The sequence below is a fragment of the Choloepus didactylus genome, chromosome 20 (assembly GCF_015220235.1).
Source record: "Choloepus didactylus isolate mChoDid1 chromosome 20, mChoDid1.pri, whole genome shotgun sequence".
NCBI lineage: Eukaryota > Metazoa > Chordata > Mammalia > Pilosa > Megalonychidae > Choloepus > Choloepus didactylus.
This window is the reverse complement of record NC_051326.1, coordinates 62,239,032-62,255,115: the sequence shown is the minus strand read 5'-3', so window position 1 is coordinate 62,255,115 and position 16,084 is coordinate 62,239,032. Positions and strand designations below refer to the sequence as shown.

The following is a 16,084-nucleotide window of genomic DNA, read 5'->3' as shown; positions in this document are numbered from 1 at the left end:
AAGAATATTCATATCTTCCTATTTACTGCAGTCCATAGTTTGATTTAGCTGTATTTTTACCCATTATTATATATACAATACTTTTATTGACACCTCATAATAATATTGTATATTTCTTCTAATTTATGAAAGAACATTCTTGTATTTGTGCTACTGATCACACTTATCATACACAAGAGTGTTTACTATGTTATACAGTCTGATGTTTAATCCTCTAGCTTTCCTTCTATTGACATACATGACCCTTAACTTTCCTTTCAACAACAAGCAGACCAACATATCATCACAGAAGCATACATGTCATGGGAGTCCTAGAAGGGGAAAAGAAGGGAAAAGGGGCATAAAGAATATTTGAGGAAATAATGGTCAACAATTTCCCAAACCTTATGAAAAACATAGATATCCATGCCCAAAAAAGTGCAACATACTCCAAACTGCACAAATCTGAATAGATCTACTCCAAGACACATACTAATCAGAATGTGAAAAGCTAAAGATAAAGAGAGAATTCTGAAAGCAGCAAGAGAAAAGTCATCCACCTACAAGTGATGCCCAGTAAGACTAAGTTCTGATTTCTCATCAGAGAACATGGAGGTGTGAAGGCAATGGTAAGATATATATATGATACTGAAAGAGAAAAACTTCCAGCCAAGAATTCTCTGTCCAACAAAACTGTGTTTCAGAAATGAGGGAGAGTTTAACACATTGACAGATAGACACTGAGAGAGTTCATTAACAAGGGTCCTGCCTTACAAGAAATACTAAAGGGAGTCCTGCAGGCTGAAAGGCAAAGATAGGAAAGAGTGAGGCTTGGAGGAGAGTAGAGAAATGAAGATTGTGAAGGTAACTAAAAGGGTGAAAGAGACAAAGATAAGACATGACATATAAAAACCAAAGGATAGCCCCCGCGGCCCGCTCCGAGCCATCGTCCGCGCGCACCCCACCTTCGCTTGCCGGGTCCCGGCACAGGCCCCTCAGGCGGCGGTGGTGAGGAGGTGCGGAGGCGGCGGCTGGGCTGAGGAGCGCAAGCAACGGTGAGGCTGAGAAGTGCGAGGAAGTGTGGCCGCAGCCCGGCGCCATGAGCGGCTCCTCGGCCACCCCGTACCTGGGCAGCAAGACCAGCCTCATCTCCAAGGTGCAGATCTGCTACGAGAGCATCCTCTACACCATCGACACGGACAACTCCACCGCGGGGCTCGCCAAAGTGAGGTCCTTTGGTACTGAAGACTGCCCCACAGATAGGCCTCTCCCCCCCTCCCCCCTCCCCCGCCAAGAGAGGAAATCTATGAGTACATCATTTTCCGAGGAAGTGATAACAAAGATATTACTGTGTGTGAACCTTCGAAAGCTCAACACACACTACCTCAAGATCCTGCTATTGTTTAGTCTTCCCTGGGCTCTGCCTCGGCGTCGTCCTTCCAGCAACACATGCCTTACAGCCCTTTCCGAGGAATGCCGCCCTGCAGCCAGCTGGCGGCCAGCTCCCTGCTGAGCCAACAGTACGCAGCCTCCCTGGGCCTTGAGAAGTTGGTAAGCCCTCCAGCTTCAGCCGCTGCTTCCAGCCCTAGTTCTTCTCCATCTCCACAACCCGTTTCAGAGCTTGACATGTCCTCAGAGCCACATCAGCTCACTTCCAAGGGAGCTGCTTTTCCATCCATCCCAGTTGGCAAGAGCCCCATGGTGGAGCAGGCTGTCCAGACTGGTTCTGTCGATCACCTGAATGCCAAAAAGCTGTTACCTGGCAAGGGCACTGCAGGGATGCAGCTCAACGGTCGCCAGGCCCAGCCGAGCAGCAAGACCGCCAGTGATCTAGTTCAGCCCACAGCTGTGCAGAGTCAAGGGCAGGTGAATGATGAGAACAGAAGGCCTCAGAGAAGACCAGGGAACAGGCAAACGAGGAATCACTCTAGAGGACAAAACCGCCCAACTAACATTAAGGAAAACACAATCAAGTTTGAAGATGATTTTGATTTTGAGAGGGCAGATGCTCAGTTCAACCGAGAGGAGCTCCACAAAGAATTTAAGAAGAAACTGAATTTTAAAGATGACAAAGCGGAGAAGGGGGAAGAGAAGGACCCCAAGTGACCCCAAGTGACGAGACCCCTGCCGAAGAAGACCTGCTGGGGCCCAACTGCTACTACGATAAATCCAAGTCTTCCTTTGACAACATCTCCTCTGAACTCAAGACCAGTTCCAGGCGCACCATGTAGGCCAAAGAGAGGAAGCTCAATACGGAGACCTTCGGGGTGCCACGGAGGTTTCTTTGTGGACATAGTTTCCCGGGGTGGATTTTGAGGAGGCAGAGGCAATGGTATGGCCCTTCACAACCCAACGTCCCACCGAGCTGGGACTGGCAGGGTGTAGAGTACCCGAAGGCTCCACCTGAAGCAGCACAGACATGACACTGTGTGTGGAAGGACACGTAGAAAACGCTGCGCTTACTGTGGGAGAAATGGGTCACTTTGTTTACTAAGTTTGGAAAATTCCCATACTACTTAATGTTTTGGACTTAACTGAACTTGGACATGGTCTGAGTTAAAACCACTTATTTTTTGGGGAAGTGTTCATGGGTAACCTCTTTGAGGTGTGTTGGCCTATTTCTCCTTTGCAGTTGCGTACGGCCCAATTCTAAGGTTTTGGTATTTTGCAGAAAGGGTCTGTTATGAATGCTTGACCCTCACTCAGTGACTTTTCTTTAATGACAGCCTTGACTTTGACTTTCAAGGGGAACCAAATCTTATCTGGCAGATGAGGCAGCCAAGCATGTCTGTAACCCAGCTGGCCTGGCACCCCTGCTGACGGGGGTGGTCTCAGGAGCCGGGGCGGGAGTGAGGGGCAGGGTAGGGAAGTGGGGCATCTCGTGGATCATGTTGTGTAAGTGAATGGGATACTCTGATGTCTAGAGTGGAGTTGGCAAGGTTGGGGGCTGGCAGGGGGTAGGGGAGGACTGGGGGAACTTTCAGGCAAAGGAAGGGGCCCCTGACACTAGTTACTTGGCTGGCATCTACAGGGCCCTGCGTCCACAGGGCCCTCCTCCCCGTCCCGGATGTGAGTCAGTTCAGCATCGGACTCTGGCAGCCGCTCCCGGGTGTTCTCATCTCCTTTGGAAATGAGCCGGTCATTTTTTTTTTTGGCAAGGTCAGTTAACCAAAAGCCTATTTCTTCTCAGTTGTAAATAGTTCTGTGTTTTTGTTTTAAAGGTGGGGTGGAGGGAGGGTGGGGAATATAAATTTGTTGCCTGAGTGAATGGGTCAGACCTTTTAGTGTGAGCATGCTTCCCTCTGACAGACCATTTTGTGGAAAACAAGCACCTTGTTAACCAAACCCCTTTAAGCAGCCATAAAAGGTTTTCATTGTATATTAAGTTACTGTAAAGGCTTGGGTTTATTTTTGTAGGACTTACTGGCTAAGAGTTAGAACAGCAGTGGGGCTGCTTTGTTGGAGTAATGTAAATTGTGATTATAAATAAACATGCAAATGTTTAAAAAAAAAAAACCAAAGGATAAAATGTTTGAAGTAAGTGCTACTATCATGGTAATAACATTGAATATTAATGGATTAAAGTCCCCAATAAAAAGACACAGTTTGGCAGAATGGATATAAAAATATGATCCAAGCATGTGCTTTCTTTAAGAGACTCATCTGAGACCCAGATTTATTCCTTCAAATTAAGTTTTAAAGGCTAGAGGTCAAAAGTCAACATGTCAGGAATGTTGTTGCTGACAGGGCGATGCTGAAATGAGACACAGACACAAAGTTAAGATTTAAGGGAGCAGGGGACCCACTGCATCTCATGCTAAGTGGGTGCTGATGTACCTGTGCTCCAGTTATTTATTCGTTTGTTACACAAAGCAAGACTACACTACGTGATCAAAGCATTTAGGGTCTCTCAGATATTAATCTTTACATCCTGCTGCAGATAAGAAGGAACAATCTGGGGTCAATGGTTAATGCTGCTGTCATAGTCACAAGACACACATCTTTACAAGGCCTGCCTACACGGTGTTCCATGCGGGCTTGTGGCCCAGCGTTCCAGGCCACCACCCTGGACATGGTCTAAGTGACATGAAAAGCTTGGTTCCCCACAGAATGTAATACTTAATCCTGGAGATTTGGTATCTGTTGATGACAGTCTTTTGTCACATAGTGTTGTCCTAGAATCCTCCTGTGATTTTCTCCTACTGATCGGCAAAATTACTTGTTTATAAGGGACCCAGCAATACAGATTTGGGGACCACCCTGTTTAATTCTGCTGACACCTAAATAGGATCTAGAAAATCCTGTTCATAAATGCTCCACACTTATAAATGATAACACACCTTCAAAGGGTCTTATATACAAATAGGTCCACACTCTCTGGAACAAGGATGAAGAATAAGAACATGTATGTTTTGGGGTTATGTAATTCAATCTACCAAAAACATGTCTTACAAAAAAATCTCTAATTTATTACTTCAGACTGAAAAGAATCTCCTATAGACAGGGTCTTGAATCCACAGAGAGAAATGAACATCAGAAATGAAAGTTATGTGGGTTAATATAAAAGGCTGTATAGACATACATTTTCTCTTCTCTGGTCTTAATTTCTTTAAAAGATGTAACATTATATAAAGCAATAATTATAACGTTATATGGTGGGTTTATATCATACATAGGTATATAATGACAAAACATGAAGAAAAGGGGGAAGACACTGAGCTACATTGGAGCAAAGTTTCTATATTTTCTGAAATTAAGTTAGTAAAAAATTGAGATACATATGCTAATCTTTCAATTACAAAAACGAAGAATAACTAAAGAAAAAGTTGAAATGAACAAACTGAAAACTAATACAAATGAGGGTAGTCAACTGGAACAGAAGAATGAAAAAGAGAGAAGACATAGAAAAATCCCAATTTGGAAATATACATCCAGACATTTAATGGAAATATACATTCAATATGAATTGCCTAATCTCCCCAGTCAAAGTTGGAGATTGTCAGATTGGATGAAATGGCAAGATCCAATTTTATACTGTCTACAAGAGACCCAACTTACATTCAAGCCAAAAATAGGTTGAAAGTAAAATGACAGAAAAAGGTATACCATTCAAACAGTAAGCATTAGAGAACTGGAGTATTTATATTAATATCAGAATTTATGAAAAGAAATATTACTACAGACAAAGAGGGGCATTTCAGAAGAGTAAAGATTCAATACATCAGGAAGACAGAACCATTGTAAATACCAGCACACTTCACAACTTAGCCTCCATGTACGTGAAGTAAAAGCTGACACCCTTCTCAGAGATGATCACTAAAGATGGAGGGGGCAACATTACTACCTCCTGATCTCCCCAGCTCAGTTTCTTCCACTTTATACAGCCAACTATACTATATTTATCATGACTGTTTTAATCATATGTTTGCTTGTTTGGCTCACCCAGAGCACTTTCTTCCTCCAAATGTTCAACCTATAGCAGTTTTTCACACATACAGTTGATGTAAAATGAGTGTTTTAGAATGAATGAATAAACGAATGAACAGCACCCAGACAGAGATGGAGAAGCAGCAGAGCATAGCATATTTTAGGAACTGTTAAAATTATTCCAAATTCTTCCAGTAGCATTTTCCAAACTGAGTTCCTAGAGATGTTAATAGGCATTCAGTGAGAAACAGTAGTTTGATGCTTAAGCTTTTCTTTCTCTATTCCTTTCTTGGATATTCTCAATGACTGTTACAGTGTTTACGTGTTTTCTCACTTTTGCAAACTTATTTGACCAGAATTTTATTAATATCTTGAGGAACTTCTCCTCAGAACCCTGTCTGGAATATGCTGACCTCTAGTGTAAGACATCTCTAGGGCTCATGGGGGATGATCCTGGAGAGGTGGATCACAGCCAGCCCACCAGATTTCTGGTACAAAATGCTGAGGAATTTGAACCTTACTTTGCAGACTACATAAATCATTGAAAGGTTTTAGATGAGGGAGTTATATTGTCTTATTTGCATTTTATAAATATCCCAGCAGCAGTGTAGAAGATGAACTGGAGTGTGGCCTGGCAAGAGGAAGAGGAACTAGTGGTAAATTTGTGGCAGTGAGCCAGGCTATAAATGATGAAGTCATGGACTAAGTCTATGACGAGAAGGATAGGGAGGAGGGGTGAAATTAAGAAAACATATGTAGTAAGTATAATTGACACATATTCCTGACTAACTGCCTAATTGCATAAAAGAATGAGAGAGCAGAAAGTGTTATGGAAACTTTCCAGCTTCTGAATTTTAGAATTGAGTAGGTGATGATGTTGATCCTGACAAGGAAGGGGGAGTGGAACTTTGGGGGAAGAACATTAGTTAGAGGTACCTGTGAGAGTCCTATTGTAAATTCAGATGTGGGTTTCAGGAGAGTGTTCTGGGCTAGATGAGCAGGGTTTCAGGTCACTGGCATATTGTTTGAGTTGAAGTCATAGGTGTTGTTGTCACTCAGAGAGAGAAATACTATGTAGAGTGACAGGGAAGTGGCCAGTAGCTTGAACCATGAGGGGTAAACAGAGAAAGAAGACACCAAGAAGGAAGAAACAGAGAGGTAGGTGGGAAAGAAAAGGATGATATGGGGAAACCAAGTTGATGGTAGGGGAAGAATATAATCAAATTAATATACAATGCTGCAAAGTCCAGATGAAAAGATGAAGAATGATAGAGGAGAGTGGCTATTGCATTTGAGAACTTGAATATTATTGGTAATCTTACGAGAGCAGTTTCAGTGGAGTGGCTGGCTCATGTGTGGCAAGATCACCATGGATTAATTAAAGAGCATTAAATCTGAGCAGGTTATTCACAAGACTCATCTAAGAAGCTTAGATGTGAAATGAGAGTGAGAAAGCAGGACTTGGAATGGTGAGGTCCTTTGGGGAAGCTATCTTAGTGTTGGATAAGACTTCAAGAGAGGAGGAGAGCATGTGTCAAGGAGAAGTCAGAGAGAGGGAGACACTGACATCTGAGGGGTGTGAGCATGGCTGCTAGGAGGCAGGATGAGAAGCTTCATATTCAAGGCCAACTGCGTAATTCTAGCCATATTTTCTTACTCAAGAAACTTGCCCATCAATAAGTATATTTCTGTAAGACACAATATTTTAAATAGAGTCAGTAAATTGAGTAGAGACATCTTCCCCATGTATTTCCTTCCATAGTAGCTTAGATATAAGTACATGTTCACTTGCCCACAAATGGGCTTTGCTCATCCTGCTGCTTCTGCACTGCTCCCACCCTGTCACAGTCTTATTCCCCCAGCCCTTTTCCATATAGAGATTCTGTGAATAAAATCCACACCTATTGTGTCTGACCAAGACCTCATGTGATCTGCCTTCTGCCTTCCTCTCCAGTTGCGTATCCAACTCCTGTGTCCTACTCTCTTTTCTATTCCTTGAGCTGGTGAGGTGCTTTGCCCCTTCTGGACATTTGCCCTTCTTTGCTGCCATGAATGCTCTTTCCTTAGCACTTTGCATGGCTAATGCCTCATTCTTCATTTCTCAGTCTGAATGTCACTATATCTCCTCACAGGAAAGTAGATCTATGTAAACCCATCCTTTATTAGTGATCATAATACTGTGTAACTCCTTCAAATTTCTTAGTGGCAAAACGGCTAGCTTTTCTTGTTCTAAACTAGACCAGCTGGGTTTAAAACACCATCAAGGTGACCAATAAGTCTTAAGTGTATAACATTTGAGATTGTGAAATGAGTAATGGCAAAGGAGAAAATATTTATTTTCATGATGTTTCAGGGATAATCTTGTTCAGGGCCAAGACCTCATATTCATCTAAAGGCTGAAATTCAGATACTGACATTATCTGCAAGTGAGACTGTAGATTCCTCAGTTGGCTGTGTTATTAGTTCATTCAATGAGCCTTTAGAATGTGCCATAATATAATCCTGCTTTTCAACCTTTTTTGTTGGTTTATTATATATAGGTCCCCCCACACCCAGGGGGCTCCACCATCAGCAGGAACCTGGAGGGAAAGAGTGACTTGGAAGGAAGGGGATTGGGCAGCAGGGATTTCAGAGCTGGCTCCCTGTAATCCACGATTCAGGCCATGAATTCTGGACCATGAGGGTCTGCATCCAGAGAAAGATCTCTGGAGTGTCCAAGTTCAGTGGTCTCTGCACTGACCTTGTGACAACAGGCTGGAATGATTGCTCAGAACCACAAGCTGAATAGGATGGAGCCAAGAAGGTTGGGGGTCTCAGGGAGGAAAATCTGGGAAGAAAAGTTGCTTTTTAGAGGTGGCAACTGAAGGGAGCTCAGAGCTGGAAAGATGACTGTGGCCAAACACACCTGTGCCAGTCAGTGTGGGCTGTGGGGCTTCAGGGCTTCCTGCCTCAGCCTTCCCAGTGCCCAGATTGCTCTGCATAAAGGGCTGTGTGCACATCCAGTTTTCATTTCCTTTTTCCTCCTTTTATTAGTCTCATCATGAACAATGGAATGTGCATGGGCAGAGCACCCACACTGCTGCCAAGTGTAGAGCCACCAGGGCCTATACCAAAGACCTCTCCTATTAATTACAGGATATGCCTTTGTGGACATAACTGCCAAACATAAACAGTTAGTGTTTACTGTTTCAATGTTGGTATTTTTGGGAAAGGGAAATACCCAAGTGGAGCAGAGGAAATGCCAACAGGACAGTCACAAGGAACTCATAGTCCTCACAGGAGGATGGCTGTTTCTTACATTCCCCTGGAGTGGAATTTCAGAGTGTGCTTAACTTCTGGGTTTAACCCTCCCAGTACTCTGCATGCCTGCCTTGAACAGCCTCATGACCAAGCCCGAGTTAAACACCCTCCATCCTGATTTTGGGGGTCTCATATCCACATACCTGACAGTGTGATTCTAGGACTTTGATGGTTGGCTGCAAGGCACAGTCCAGCCTCTGGATGCTGTCCAGATCCAGCCACTGTGACTATTTGGAGGAGTCATGGCTGGTGCCATGTATGTTAGGCAGCAAGGATGCCTGTGCTGCCTTTGTCCCGTCTACTCCCAAAGCTGTAGAAATCTGGGGCTTTCAGGAGAACTCGCCCTGCTGCATGCCTGGAAAATGTCCCAGCCTTGGCCCTGCAGTGAATGAATTTCTAGGCAGATTAAAAACAGTCCTAATCACTGGGGTGTTTTTGGAGAATAGATATTTGTGGGGGTAACCTTTATCAAGAATGAATGTTTGTACCTGACTTTGAGGTCTTTGACATTAAACAATAATCAGTTGTCTTTGAGGGGCTTGCTGTTGGTGACAGATCACTTGACAAGGCACCCCTCAACCCAGCTGTATTTCCTAACTGCCACTGGCCTGGGCATGTGATGCATCGCTGCAAAGCTAAGATTTCTTCATTGTGAAAGAGGGCACTAACAGTACTTGATTTTCTTGTGTGCTTTTTTTTAAGGTATATAGACTTTGTGTTTTATTGTTTGTGTGTTTTTTTAAAATTCAATTTTATGAGATATATTCACATAATCATCCATGGTATACAATTAACTGCTCACAGTACCATCATATAGTTGTGCATTCATCAGCCCAGTCTGTTTTTGAACATTTTCATTATGCCAGAAAGAATAAAAATAGGAATAAAAAATAAAAGTAAAAAGGAACACTGAAATCATCCCCCCATCCCACCCTATTTTCCGTTTGGTCTTTGTCCCCATTATTCTACTCATCCATTCATACACTGGATAAAGGGAGTGTGATCCACAAGGTTTTCACAATCACATTGTCACCTCTTGTAAGCTACATAGTTATACAATCATCTTCAGGAATCAATGCTACTGGGTTGCATTTTGATATTTTCTATTCTAGCTATTCCAATACACTAAAACCTAAAAAGGGATATCTATATAGTGCATAAGAATGCCCACCAGAGTAACCTCTCAACTCCATTTGAAATCTCTCAGCCACTGAAACTTTCTTCTGCTTCATTTCACTTCCATTTTTGGTAAAGATATTCTCAATCCCACAATGCTGGGTCCCAGTTCATCCCCGGGAGACATAGCCTGCATTGCCAGGGAAATTTACACCCCTGAGAGTCAGATCCCATGTAGGAGGAGGGCAATGAGTTACCAGCCAAGCTGGCTTGGCTAGAGAGAGAGGGCCACATCTGAGCAACAAAGAGGTACTCACCAGGAGGCTTTTAGACAAAATTATAAGCAGATTTAGCATCTCTATTGAAGCAACGAGCTTCATAAAGGCAAGTCCCAAGATAGAGGGCTTGGCATACCAAACCATCAGTCCTCAATGTTTGTGAGAACACCAGCAATGATCCAGGAGGAGAAGTTCAAAATTACTACATTTTCCCCCAGCTCATCAGGGGATCCCTGCATATATGTATTTTTACTCTCTGCCCTAATTACTTTGGGATGTGTTACTATTTCACACTAACCTGTACAACCCTACCAGAACTCATTTCCTATTCAAACTTCCAGGTAATTATGGTGTTTGAACAAGCTGACTGTACAAGTTAAATTGTTTATCGTGCTAGAGAAAATATAGATCCTGTACCAAATAAACATCTCTTTCCTTGGTCTGACACAGAAGTTGAAGTTATAAAACATGGTATCATCCTTTACTCTTTTTTTTTTTTATCTTCATTTTATTAAGATATATTCACATACCACGCAGTCATACAAAACAAATCGTACTTTCGATTGTTTACAGTACCATTACATAGTTGTACATTCATCACCTAAATCAATCCCTGACACCTTCATTAGCACACACACAAAAATAACAAGAATAATAATTAGAGTGAAAAAGAGCAATTGAAGTAAAAAAGAACACTGGGTACCTTTGTCTGTTTGTTTCCTTCCCCTATTTTTCTACTCATCCATCCATAAACTAGACAAAGTGGAGTGTGGTCCTTATGGCTTTCCCAATCCCATTGTCACCCCTCATAAGCTACATTTTTATACAACTATCTTCGAGATTCATGGGTTCTGGGTTGTAGTTTGATAGTTTCAGGTATCCACCACCAGCTACCCCAATTCTTTAGAACCTAAAAAGGGTTGTCTAAATTGTGCGTAAGAGTGCCCACCAGAGTGACCTCTCGGCTCCTTTTGGAATCTCTGCCACTGAAGCTTATTTCATTTCCTTTCACATCCCCCTTTTGGTCAAGAAGATGTTCTCCGTCCCACGATGCCAGGTCTACATTCCTCCCCGGGAGTCATATTCCACGTTGCCAGGGAGATTCACTCCCCTGGGTGTCTGATCCCACGTAGGGGGGAGGGCAGTGATTTCACCTTTCAAGTTGGCTTAGGTAGAGAGAGAGGGCCACATCTGAGGAACAAAGACGCATTCGGGAGGAGGCTCTTAGGCACAACCATAGGGAGGCCTAGCCTCTCCTTTGCAGCAGCCGTCTTCCCAAGGGTAAAACTTATGGTAGAGGGCTCAACCCATCAAACCATCAGTCCCCTATGTCTGTGGTCATGTTAGCAACCATGGAGGTGGGGTAGGCCAATACCCCTGCATTCTCCACAGGCTCCTCAAGGGGGCACTACATCTTTTTTTTCCTTGTTTTTCTTTTTTTTTTCTTTTAACTTTCCCTTCTTTTTTAAATCAACTGTATGAAAAAAAAGTTCAAAAGAAAACAAACATACAATAAAAGAACATTTCAAATAGACCATAACAAGGGAGTAAGAAAAAGACAACTAACCTAAGATAACTGCTTAACTTCCAACATGTTCCTACTTTACCCCAAGAAAGTTACCTAATATAGCAACATCTCTGTGAACTTGTTCCTACTATATCCATCAGAAATTAACAGACCATAGTCATTCCTGGGCATCCCCAGAACATTAAATAGCTTATCTGTTCTTCTTGGATTATTGTTCCCCCTTCCTTAATTGCTCTCTATTGCTAGTTCCCCTACATTCTACATTATAAACCATTTGTTTTACATTTTTCAAAGTTCACATTAGTGGTAGCATATAATATTTCTCTTTCTGTGCCTGGCTTATTTCGCTCAGCATTATGTCTTCAAGGTTCTTCCATGTTGTCATATGTTTCACGAGATCGTTCCTTCTTACTGCCGTGTAGTATTCCATCGTGTGTATATACCACGTTTTATTTATCCACTCATCTGTTGAAGGACATTTGGGTTGTTTCCATCTCTTGGCAATTGTGAATAATGCTGCTATGAACATTGGTGTGCAGATATCTGTTCGTGTCACTGCTTTCCGACCTTCCGGGTATATACCGAGAAGTGCAATCGCTGGATCGAACGGTAACTCTATATCTAGTTTTCTAAGGAACTGCCAGACTGACTTCCAGAGTGGCTGAACCATTATACAGTCCCACCAACAATGAATAAGAGTTCCGATTTCTCCACATCCCCTCCAGCATTTGTAGTTTCCTGTTTGTTTAATGGCAGCCATTCTAACCGGTGTTAGATGGTATGTCATTGTGGTCTTACTTTGCATCTCTCTAATAGCTAGTGAAGCTGAACATTTTTTCATGTGTTTCTTGGCCATTTGTATTTCCTCTTCAGAGAACTGTCTTTTCATATCTTTTGCCCATTTTATAATTGGGCTGTCTGTACTATTGTCATTGAGTTGTAGGATTTCTTTATATATGCAAGATATCAGTCTTTTGTCAGATACATGGTTTCCAAAAATTTTTTCCCATTGATTTGGCTGCCTCTTTACCTTTTTGAGAAATTCCTTTGAGGTGCAGAAACTTCTAAGCTTGAGGAGTTCCCATTTATCTATTTTCTCTTTTGTTGCTTGTACTTTGGGTGTAAAGTCTAGGAAGTGGCCGCCTAATACAAGGTCTTGAAGATGTTTTCCTACATTATCTTCTAGGAGTTTTATGGTACTTTCTTTTATATTGAGATCTTTGGTATATTTTGAGTTAATTTTTGTGTAGGGGGTGAGGTAGGGGTCCTCTTTCATTCTTTTGGATATGGATATCCAACTCTCCCAGCCCCATTTGTTGAAAAGACCATTATGACTCAGTTCAGTGACTTTGGGGGCCTTATCAAAGATCAGTCGGCCATAGATCTGAGGGTCTCTCTCTGAATTCTCAATTCAACTCCGTTGATCTATATGTCTATCTTTGTGCCAGTACCATGCTGTTTTGGCAACTGTGGCTTTATAATAAGCTTCAAAGTCAAGGAGTGTAAGTCCTCCCACTTTGTTTTTCTTTTTTAGAGTGTCTTTAGCAATTCGAGGCATCTTCCCTTTCCAAATAAATTTGATAACTAGCTTTTCCAAGTCTGCAAAGTAGGTTGTTGGAATTTTGATTGGGATTGCATTGAATCTGTAGATGAGTTTGGGTAGAATTGACATCTTAATGACATTTAGCCTTCCTATCCATGAACATGGAATATTTTTCCATCTTTTAAAGTCCCCTTCTATTTCTTTTAGTAGACTTATGTAGTTTTCTTTGTATAGGTCTTTTACATCTTTGGTTAAGTTTATTCCTAGGTACTTGATTTTTTTAGTTGCTATTGAAAATGGTATCTTTTTCTTGAGTGTCTCTTCAGTTTGTTCATTTCTAGCATATAGAAACATTACTGACTTATGTGCATTAACCTTGTATCCCGCTACTTTGCTAAATTTGTTTATTAGCTCTAGTAGGTGTATCGTTGATTTCTCAGGGTTTTCTAGATATAAGATCATATCATCTGCAAACAATGACAGTTTTACTTCTTCTTTTCCAATTTGGATGCCTTTTATTTCTTTGTCTTGCCGGATTGCCCTGGCTAGCACTTCCAGCACAATGTTGAATAACAGTGGTGACAGCGGACATCCTTGTCTTGTTCCTGATCTTAGAGGGAAGGCTTTCAGTCTCTCACCATTGAGTACTATGCTGGCTGTGGGTTTTTCATATATGCTCTTTATCATGTTGAGGAAGTTTCCTTCAATTCCTACCTTTTGAAGTGTTTTTATCAAAAAGGGATGTTGGATTTTGTCAAATGCTTTTTCAGCATCTATTGAGATGATCAATTGATTTTTCCCTTTTAACTTGTTAATGTGTTGTAATACATTGATTGATTTTCTTATGTTGAACCATCCTTGCATGCCTGGAATGAACCCCACTTGGTCATGGTGTATGATTTTTTTAATGTGTCTTTGGATTCGATTTGCAAGTATTTTGTTGAGGATTTTTGCATCTATATTCATTAGGGAGATTGGCCGGTAGTTTTCCTTTTTTGTAGCATCTTTGCCTGGTTTTGGTATTAGATTGATGTTAGCTTCATAAAATGAGTTAGGTAGTGTTCCATTTTCTTCAATGTTTTGAAAGAGTTTGAGTAAGATTGGTGTCAGTTCTTTCTGGAAAGTTTGGTAGAATTCCCCTGTGAAGCCGTCTGGCCCTGGGCATTTATTTGTGGGAAGATTTTTGATGACTGATTGGATCTCTTTGCTTGTGATGGGTTGGTTGAGGTCTTCTGTTTCTTCTCTGGTCAGTCTAGGTTGTTCATGTTTCCAGGAAATTGTCCATTTCTTCTACATTATCCAGTTTGTTGCCATACAGTTGTTCATAATATCCTCTTATAATTTTTTTAATTTCTTCAGGATCTGCAGTTATGTCACATTTTTCATTCATTATTTTGTTTATATGGGTCTTCTCTCTTTTTGATTTTGTCAGTCTAGCTAGGGGCTTGTCAGTCTTGTTGATCTTCTCAAAGAACCAACTTTTGGTGATATTTATCCTCTCTATTGTTTTTTTGTTCTCTATGTCATTTATTTCTGCTTTACTCCTTGTTATTTCTTTTCTTGTACTTGGTTTAGGATTGGTTTGCTGTTCATTTTCTAGCTTCTTCAGTTGATCCATTAGTTCTTTGATTTTGGCCCTTTCTTCCTTTTTAATATATGCGTTTAGTGCTATAAATTTCCCCCTTAGCACTGCTTTTGCTGCATCCCATAGGTTTTGGTATGTTGTGTTCTCATTTCCATTCGTCTCCATATATTTAGCAATTTCTCTTGCTATTTCTTCTTTAACCCACTGATTGTTTAGGAGTGTGTTGTTTAACCTCCAGGTATTTGTGAATTTTCTAAGTCTCTGATGGTTATTGACTTCTAATTGTATTCCATTGTGGTCAGAGAATGTGCTTTTAATAATTTCAATCTTTTTAAATTTATTGAGGCTTGTTTTATGTCCCAGCATATGATCTATTCTGGAGAAAGTTCCATGAGCACTAGAAAAGTATGTGTATCCTGGTGATTTGGGATGTAACGTCCTGTATATGTCTGTTAAATCTAATTCATTTATCAGATTGTTTAGGTTTTCAATTTCCTTATTGGTCTTCTGTCTGGTTGATCTATCTTTAGAAGAGAGTGATGTGTTGAAGTCTCCCACAATTATTGTGGAAATATCAATTGCTTCTTTTAGTTTTGCCAGTGTTTCTCTCATGTATTTTGTGGCACCTTGATTGGGTGCATAGACATTTATGATTGTTATTTCTTCTTGTTGAATTGCCCCTTTTATTAGTATGTAGTGGCCTTCTTTGTCTCTCAAAACATCCCTGCATTTGAAGTCTATTTTATCTGAGATCAATATTGCTACACCTGCTTTCTTTTGGCTGTAGCTTGCATGAAATATTTTTTTCCATCCTTTCACTTTTAGTTTCTTTGTGTCCCTGTGTCTAAGATGAGTCTCTTGTATGCAACATATTGATGGTTCATTTTTTTTGATCCATTCTGTGAATCTATATCTTTTAATTGGGGAGTTTAATCCATTTACATTCAATGTTATAACCGTGAAGGCATTTCTTGAATCAGCCATCTTATCCTTTGGTTTATGTTTGTCATATTTTTCCCCTCTGTCTATTAATATCCTTTATTGTACCCATACCGAATCTCTTTAGTACTGAACCTTTCTCCAAGTCTCTCTGTCCTTTCTTTGTTTCTCTGTCTGTAGGGCTCCCTTTAGTATCTCCAGTAGGGCAGGTCTCTTGTTAGCAAATTCTCTCAGCATTTGTTTGTCTGTGAAAAATTTAAGCTCTCCCTCAAATTTGAAGGAGAGCTTTGCTGGATAAAGTATTCTTGGCTAGAAATTTTTCTCACTCAGATTTTAAATATATCGTGCCACTGCCTTCTTGCCTCCATGGTGGCTGCTGAGTAGTCACT

General features: G+C 41.2%; 1 pseudogene; it reads left to right on the top strand.

Moving 5' to 3' along the window:
• The first annotated feature begins 835 nt into the window (after positions 1–835).
• LOC119516514 lies at positions 836–2,782 on the top strand (annotated as a pseudogene).
• The last annotated feature ends 13,302 nt before the right edge of the window (positions 2,783–16,084 follow it).